The sequence below is a fragment of the Propithecus coquereli genome, unplaced genomic scaffold (genome assembly GCF_000956105.1).
Source record: "Propithecus coquereli isolate 6110/MARCELLA unplaced genomic scaffold, Pcoq_1.0 Scaffold268, whole genome shotgun sequence".
NCBI lineage: Eukaryota > Metazoa > Chordata > Mammalia > Primates > Indriidae > Propithecus > Propithecus coquereli.
In genome coordinates this window covers 761,415-769,814 of record NW_012148263.1, presented here as the reverse complement: position 1 = coordinate 769,814, position 8,400 = coordinate 761,415, and positions in this window count along the sequence as shown.

Here is an 8,400-nt window from a genome sequence, read left to right as displayed (position 1 = left end):
AAATGGCTTTTTCCCCCTCTGCTGTAGCAGACTGATAACAGAAGTGGCAAAGTTGTTGCAGGTGTTCTTTATTTTATTTTATTTTTTCTCTTTCTCTGTCAGTCTGACTTTATCAAAGTCCTCGAAATCTGGTTTTAGCAGGAACTGAGACAGAGAGTTGGATCGGGAGTTTGCATCCCTGCTGTCCACTTAGGACTCTTCAAGACTGAGAAAACGGAACTCGTAGAGGTATCAAGTCAGGCCACAGGTGTTGTAATTAAACAAAACGAAGGGGGTAGTTGTGTTGTGAGTTTACCTTTCAAAGGGACAATTATGTGCTGTGAGTTTATTTGACGTATAGGGGTTTTGTTATAATATTTTGAGGATATATTTATTGTGTCTCAAGCCAGGTATATTTGGTAAAGTATAGTAGTTAAGAACATATTTGTTGGTGTGAAATCCTGTGTTCATATTCTGGCACTGCCATTTATACAGTTGGTTAACTAGGTAAATTACTTCAACTGTCTAAAACTATTTTGTCATCTGTAAAATGAAAACAATAATAATATTTACCTGATAGAATTGTGATGCGAATCCTATGATATCATACATGTGAAGCACTTGGGAGGGTGCATAGATATGCTATGCTGATCACCTAAGAAAAAGTTACATACTATTGCTTTCTATGAAAATATCTTCTAATTAATACCATGTGTCAAAAGTTTGAGTGCACAGAGAGAATACCGAAGGAAATGCCAAAAAGTTATTGTAGTTACCTCTGACAGGTGGGATTATGGCTGATATTTATTTTCTTGCTTTATTATTTTGTGTGTTTTCTAAACATTGATTCATGAGCATGTATTTAAAATTGGTAATATCTGCCATTTAAATTTTCTACCTTTCCTACAATTGTAATTTTTAGTACCATCTTTTTTGGCAGTGTTAGAAAGTCTGCAAACCCTGATTCAAGTTATGTTACTGCTTAATTCTGCAAATTCATCTATGATTATTTTTGGTTTTTTTTTTCTGTATATTTTGATTAATATACCATTTAAAAAGCCTTCGTGGCCAGAGAGGCTAAATTGTGATTGGAATGGAAAAGGGCTTGCATTTTGAGACCATCTGTGGGAGTTGCATTGTCTGAAACCGACAAGAGATCATGGCAGATGGTGAGGTCAAAAGATTGACTTTTTGAGCTTGACATAATGTGTTCATGAAGCCGGAAGAAGAAATCCAACTTATTTTTTAACTAACAGAAAAGCTTGGTGACAGGAAGAAGTGTACAGTTGTTGAGTCTGGATAAAACATAATGCATCAGTGCACATGACTGGTTTGTCTCTGAGGATCATCAGTACTGCCAAAGATGTCAACTTCTTGAAACATTTGGTGTCAGGTTTATTTACTTTCTGGACACATTTGAAGGTTTAAGTCATAATGCAAATAATTTTTAGATTAAATACAATGTCCAAGAAAGACAAAAGCTTTAAAAATACTTAGAAATGTATATTTTTTAATTTAAAGGTTATAAAGTATCACTCAAAGCTGACATAGCATATTAATTAATTGAATGAACTCTCGATCACAATCCCATTTGTTTTATAACATTTATCATAATGAAATTTTATTACATTAAAATTACACATGAAGGTTTAGTGATTATAGTCTCTACCAGGCTGTCTCCAGTGCCTACAGTAGTGTCTTGCACATGGTGGCTGTTCAGTATTTGCTGGATGAGTAATGAATGAGTGAAGGAAGTTATTACCTATTCTTAATTTTAGAAGAGCTTTTCTTAACTACAATTAAACATTTTTCTTTTTTTTCTGTTTTAAAATTGGATTTATATTATGGTATTTTTCACTTCTACTACATGTGAATTATGTATTATTTATTTTGGAGGAGGAAGCCTTAATTTGTCATGAGAAATCAGTGAACTGATTTTTTTCCTCTAATATTGATTGAATGCTTAGCTTGGGCTAGGCAGTGTCTTAGTAATTTTATATTTATTAACTCATTTAATTAAGTAGATGTATTATTACTATTTTGTAGTTGAAGAAATGGAGGCACAGAGATGGCAAGGTAAATTTGCTCAAGAAATCTGTGTACTTTGGCTCCATTTCAAACATTTATTATTTAAATTGTTGCAGGGATTGGGGGTGGTCTCACTCTGTTGCCCAAGCTGGAGTGCAGTGACAGCTGCAATCTGGAACTTCTGGGCTCAAGCAATCCTTCTGCCTTAGCCTGAGTAGCTGGGACTATAGGCACGGGTCACCAAGTCCAGCTAAGTTTTTTTTGTTTTCTATAATTTTTTAAAATTTTTTTGGGGATCTCCTGGTGAGGACCAGAGAACCTACTAGACAAATTCTAAAAGAGCTGTAACACTAAGTTTTTTTATTTTTTGTAGAGATGAGGTCTGCTGTGTTGCCTAGGCTGGTCTTGAATTCCTGGCCGCCGGCAATCCTCCCACCTCTGCCTCCCAAAGTGCTAGGATTACAGGCATGAGTCCACATCCTGCCCAAATATTTATTATTTAGGTAACATCTGGAGATTCCAGTTTGTGCTGAGGTCTGGTGAGGAGATGGAAAGGGAATACTAAGCAAAATTGTGCTTTGTTCTGTCAAGCTCATTAATGTGGCTAAATAGCATTTTTACTGGTAGCCTCTTACTATAGTGTGCTGAAATAGTAACACTCTGTTAATTTTTTTTTTTTTTATTTGGGTGAATAACACAGTGCTACTCAATAGCCTAGCCCTTAGGAAATATAATATCATATTGAATACTGAATACAGGATTGAAGCAGATGTGGAGACAAGCAGCTCTGACCATTGCAACCACACTGTAGGCACAAAAAAATAGGGAGAAGGAAAAAAAGGATACCTACTAGCCAAATCTGACAGCCCACTCCAGCACTGCTTATATTGCACTGGCCAGAATTATGTTACCTGTTATATGATCTGGGAGAAAGGCTGAGAATGTAGTATTTTTAGTTGGGTACATTACCACCTTCAATTTCCAAGGAGGAGGAGGAAAATGATATTGAGCAGGCAATAGTATCTGCTGTGGATATATAGAAAGTTTCTAAAATTTAACATGTTCAAACCATCCTTTGGATGGACAAGACTTCATTGTTTTTTGTTATAACTATATTTCAGTAGGTTGTAAGGTAATCTTAAAATGTTTAAAATTGAACTTCTTTGTTTTTAGGAATGTTTAGAGGGAATATGTATAAACTAGAGGGCATTTGGCACATGGACATGGTAGATCTGGTGATTTTCACTTTAACAAATTGTGTATAATTTACTCCTAACATAATTCTGAAACATTCAGTATATCTGTTTTTCAGATGAAGACACAGAAGCTCTAAGAGGTTAAGTTACTTGTTCAAGATCACACAGCTAATAAGTGTCAGAACTGAGACTGAGCCAAAGTCTATGCTCTTTCCACTCTACTGCTTTGCTGCTTTATTTATTAGATGCCTACTTTAAGCAGGACACTTAGAACCAGGTTGTTAATTTATTGATTTTTTTTTTCTATTTCATTAATTTGTGCACTTTGTTTCTTTTCATCTTTCTTTGAGTTCTTACTGTTCTTTTTAAGCCTTTAAATTGGTGGCTTAATGAATAAAAAGAAATAAATCTACTCCTAAATACTAGTTTAGCTGGACTTTAAAAGTTTTATTCTTTTCATTTTATTTAGTTCTAAATATTTTATTTTCTGTTATTTTTATTGTCATTCAGTTCTAAATATTTAAAATTCATGGGGTGTTTAAGTAATAATATTGTTTTATTTTCTAAATATATGACTTTTAACTGTTTTTTAAAAAATAGTTGATTCCTAACTTAATTGCATTATGGTCAGAAACTATAATCTTTATAATATTTCCTCTTTGAAATTTGTTGTTACTTCCTTGGTGATAATATTAATATATATGGACAAATTTTATAAATTTGTGCTTAAAGAGATATGTCATATCTGTTAGTTACAGAGTTCTATGCTGATCTGTTGGATCAAGCTTGGTTGAAATATTAATCTTCAAAATGCAATACTTAACATTTTCGCCTTAAATTCCTAATTTGTATATGTAGATAGTTTGGTGAACGGGATATCAGGAACTTACACTTTATTATTCATCTCATATTTAAATTTATATCACTCAAGAGGACATAAGAAATAGTTGATAGATGTAGAACAAATCTAGTGTAGGGACTTGATTTTCAGATTAGATCATAATAGACATACAGTGGGAAAGCAAAAATCATAGTTGTGGACTGGGCACAGTGGCTCAGTAATCCCAGCACTTTGGGAGGCTAAGGCGGGAGGATTGCTTGAGGCCAGGAGTTCGAGACCAGCCTAGGCAGCATGGCAAGACTCTGTCTCTACAAAATTTGTTTTCTTTATCATTGAAAAAATCACAGCCTCAGTGTTTTATTGAAAGTAAAAGTACCTTGTTTCTCTTCCACAAAATTGTACTTTTAGATTCAAATTCTAGCATGTTAGGCAGTCATTTGAAGCCCTCATTTCTTTGAGCCCCCTTTATATATGATCTTTTCAAAGTTGCTTTATTTTATCCTTCCTCTTGATTGTATTAAAGTTTTGATTTTGAAATAATTTTAAAATAAGAGAAATATTGCAAAAATAGGTCAAAGGACTCCCAAATACCCTTTAACCAGATTCACCTATTGCAGACATTTTGCCATATATGCTTTATTATTTATTTATTTTTGCTGGGAGGTGATTTTGGGGGGGAGCCATTTATGTTTTATTCTTCTCACTTTCTCTATATATTCAGATTGTATATTTTTTGCATCATTTGAGAGTAGGTTGCTGCCATCATACCCCTCAACTCCTAAATAGTATATTTTTTCTAAGAAAAAGGACGCTTAACTTATAGAAAACCCCACAGTTTATTGATCAAAATCAGGAAATGTAATAATGAAGCAATACTATTATCCAGTCTGTAGACCTTATTATCTCTAATTACTCCAATAATGATCTTCACAGCAATTATTTTTTTCTGATCTAATAATGTTCAGACTAGTATCACACATTGAATTTAGTTTCATGTGTTTTTAGTCTTTTTAAATCTGGAGCGTTTCTCAGCCTTCCTTTGCCTTTCATGACACTAATGGTTGAAGAATCCAGGCCATTATTTTGTAGAATGTCTCTCAATTTGGATTTCTCTGATATTTCCTTATGATTATGTAGATTTGCATTTTGGGCAGAAATATATCAGAAGTGATACTGTATCCGTATCAGTACCCTTGAAGAGACACATAATGTTGTTTTGCCCCATTATTGGTAATCATTTGGTAACATAGATCACTTGACTACAGTGATGTATGCCAGGTTTCTTCACTGAAAAAATTTGAATTAATATGTATTTTGTAGGGATTTCAAAACTATGAAAATACCCTGTTTTTCACCATATTTTCATTGACTAGTTTTACCATTTATTGATGATTCTTTCCTTCAGTTATTATGTTGGTTACAAAATGGAAGTTTTACTAACTGTATCATTCATTTATTAGTTAGCATTCTGCTGCAAAGAACAGCATTGCCTTCTCCCTTGTTAGCCCCAGTAATCCTAGATTATTATTTTAGTCAATGGGTCGTCTGTTACTGTCATATACTTTGGTGGTCATTTGTCCCAAATTGTCCAGTTGTAGGCCCTTTAAGCTGGCTCCTGTGTACTTGTGACATGTCATTTTTTGAGCCCTTCCTTACTTTAAGCACAGTAAGATGTTCTAGGTTTATCTTGGATTACATTTGCTGCCCTGCCCTGGAATCAGCCATTTCTGGAAGCCCTGATGTTTCCTTCAGTGGATTATCTAAAGCAACATAGTTTAATACTATTTCAAAGCCCAGGCTCCGTCACTTGTGAGCTGAGTTGACTTGGTTAAATTACTTAATCTCTCTAAGCCTCAATTTTTAGCTGGAAAATGGAGATTAAAATGGTACATAGTTTTGTTATGAGGATTAATTTAGACAATTCACTTATAAAACAATGCATGTCACATAGTAAATATGATATAAAAGTTGCCTATTATTATTACATTACTATTCCCTCTTTTTCCCTTTAACAGGATGTTCTTTTAAAGAATTATTGAAGACGAAGTTTTTTTTGTTTTTGCTTTTTGTTTCTTTTTTAATGGCTTTACAGAATCTTAAACAGAATACAGTTTGACATGACGGCAAAAAATGTAAGTATTTGTAAATTTTCTTTTAAATGTAAGTATTTTTTTAAAGTGAGCTGTGTTCTCTCTTGTATATTTTCTCACCATTCTGGTTAAACAAATTTAATTTACTGGTGTGGATTTTGTAATTATTTTTGTTTATGTGGAGTATGAAATAATAACTTTAATGCTATTGAATACAGTACTCTAATGGGCATGGCAGCATTCTTATAAATTGGTACCAAGTTGATCCTTCTCAACAGCTGCAAAATTATATCTCCAGAAAGTTTCCCCCTCCTCTTCTCTTTGGATACTGTAATAAATTTATTTTGATACTTGCTGGAAGGTTACTTGACATTATTGAGCAAATCACTGTTTTCTTTGGCATAATTTTTTCTTTTGGATTTACTCAGGAAAATGTGTTTGCTCAGGTATTGTGCAGAAGAAGCTTGCTGTGTTCCATGAGATGGTTCCTGAAGGAACATTAGACTTTAGATGTTTTAGAGAAATTACTCAATTTTTTCCTCTGCTTGAGGCTGTCATTTGTGAATCTACCTTCCTTCAAGTTATATTCTTATTGTCATCCTATATTAATGAATTTGTTTCCAGTTATGTTGAAGAATTATGCCGTTAACACAAGCCTAAGAATTCTATCCTTGCTTGAGCTGCTGCATTTGCAAACAGGAGTCTTGACTGGTACATCCAGTCCAGCCAGTGCTCCCCAATGGGCCACCTAGGAGGAATGGCTGTTTGGTCTTGGGCATCACCAAACGTCCTTGCTTTCTTTTGACTCTGCCTTCAGCCATGGTCATGCAGATTTCTTCCTTCCTTCACATTGCCCAAACCTTTGCTATTACCTTGTTTCACATTGACCATTTGCAATTCTAGCATCTAGTCTGGGGGCCTCACCCCTCCCTGCTCCCTGAGCCTTATCTCTGAGCTCTGTTGCATTAGGTTTCTTGTGCAAAGGAGTATCCCCATGCCATCTCCAAGGTCTTGTCCTCCTCAAACTCAAAGGAGCCCCTTTGGCCTAGCTGGTGTCTCTGCCTTCCTCAGATGGGAGCCACACTGCAGAGGCTCCAAGAAAACTTCTGCACTCATATAAGAAGCATCACCTTCATTTAATCCAATTTAACTGTAGGAATAACAGCGTTGAAAAACAGTATTTAACAATTCTGTGATGAATTATGCAGCAAATCAGAAGCATCACTGCCAAATATTATGTCCACAAGAAATGGCCTTATGCAGCTAATTGTTAACTGGGAATCTCTTTCATTAATTCAAATGGGTCGGCTGGGGGTGTGGTGTCTCACGCTTGTAATCCTAGTACTCTGGGAGGCCGAGGCAGTAGGATTGCTTGAGCTCAGGAGTTTGAGACCAGCCTGAGCAAGAGCAAGACCCTGTCTCTACTAAAAAATATAGAAAAAATTAGCCGGGCATGGTGACTATAGTCCCTGCTACTCGTGAGGCAGAGGCAGGAGGATTGCTTGAGCCCAGGAGTTTGAGGGTGCTGTGAGCTAGGCTGATGCCGTGGCACTCGAGCCTGGGCAACAGAGTGAGACTTTGTCTCAAAAAACAAACAAACAAACAAATGGGTCAACATTTTAAAATGATACTCTCATAAATGCAATGTGACGGTTTGCTTGCAGATCACTCTATGGTATCTCTTTGTTTTTTCTTTTTTGGATGACAGTGACTAATGCTGCATTATGTTTTATTGTGCAATAAAATTATATGCTAAGGGGGGGCAAGGGCAACATGCGTAACCTAAACATTTGTACCCTCATAATATGCAGAAATAAAAAAAAATTATGTGCTAAAATTATGCTCATAAATGTACACAAATGTAAACCAAGATATTAGTTATGTTTTCACAGATAGAAGTCATCAGCATAGCTATCAAACTCTTCTCCTATTTGAATAACAACAACAAAAAAAAGAATTATGCCATAAAATTGGCTGGGTGCAATGGCTTACGCCTATAATCCCAGCACTGGGAGGCCAAGGCAGAAGGACCACTTGAGGCCAGGAGTTTGAGACCAGTCTGGGCAACCTAGCAAGATCCTGTCTCTGTAAAAATAAAAATAAAAATAAAAAAATTAACCTGGCACAGTGATGCATTCCTACTTGGGAGGCTGAAGCTGGAGGATCACTTGAGCCCAGCAGTTCAAGGCTACAGTGAGCTATCATCACACCACTGCATTCCAGCCTGGGCAAAAGAGCAAGACCCTGACTCAAAAAACAAAAATAA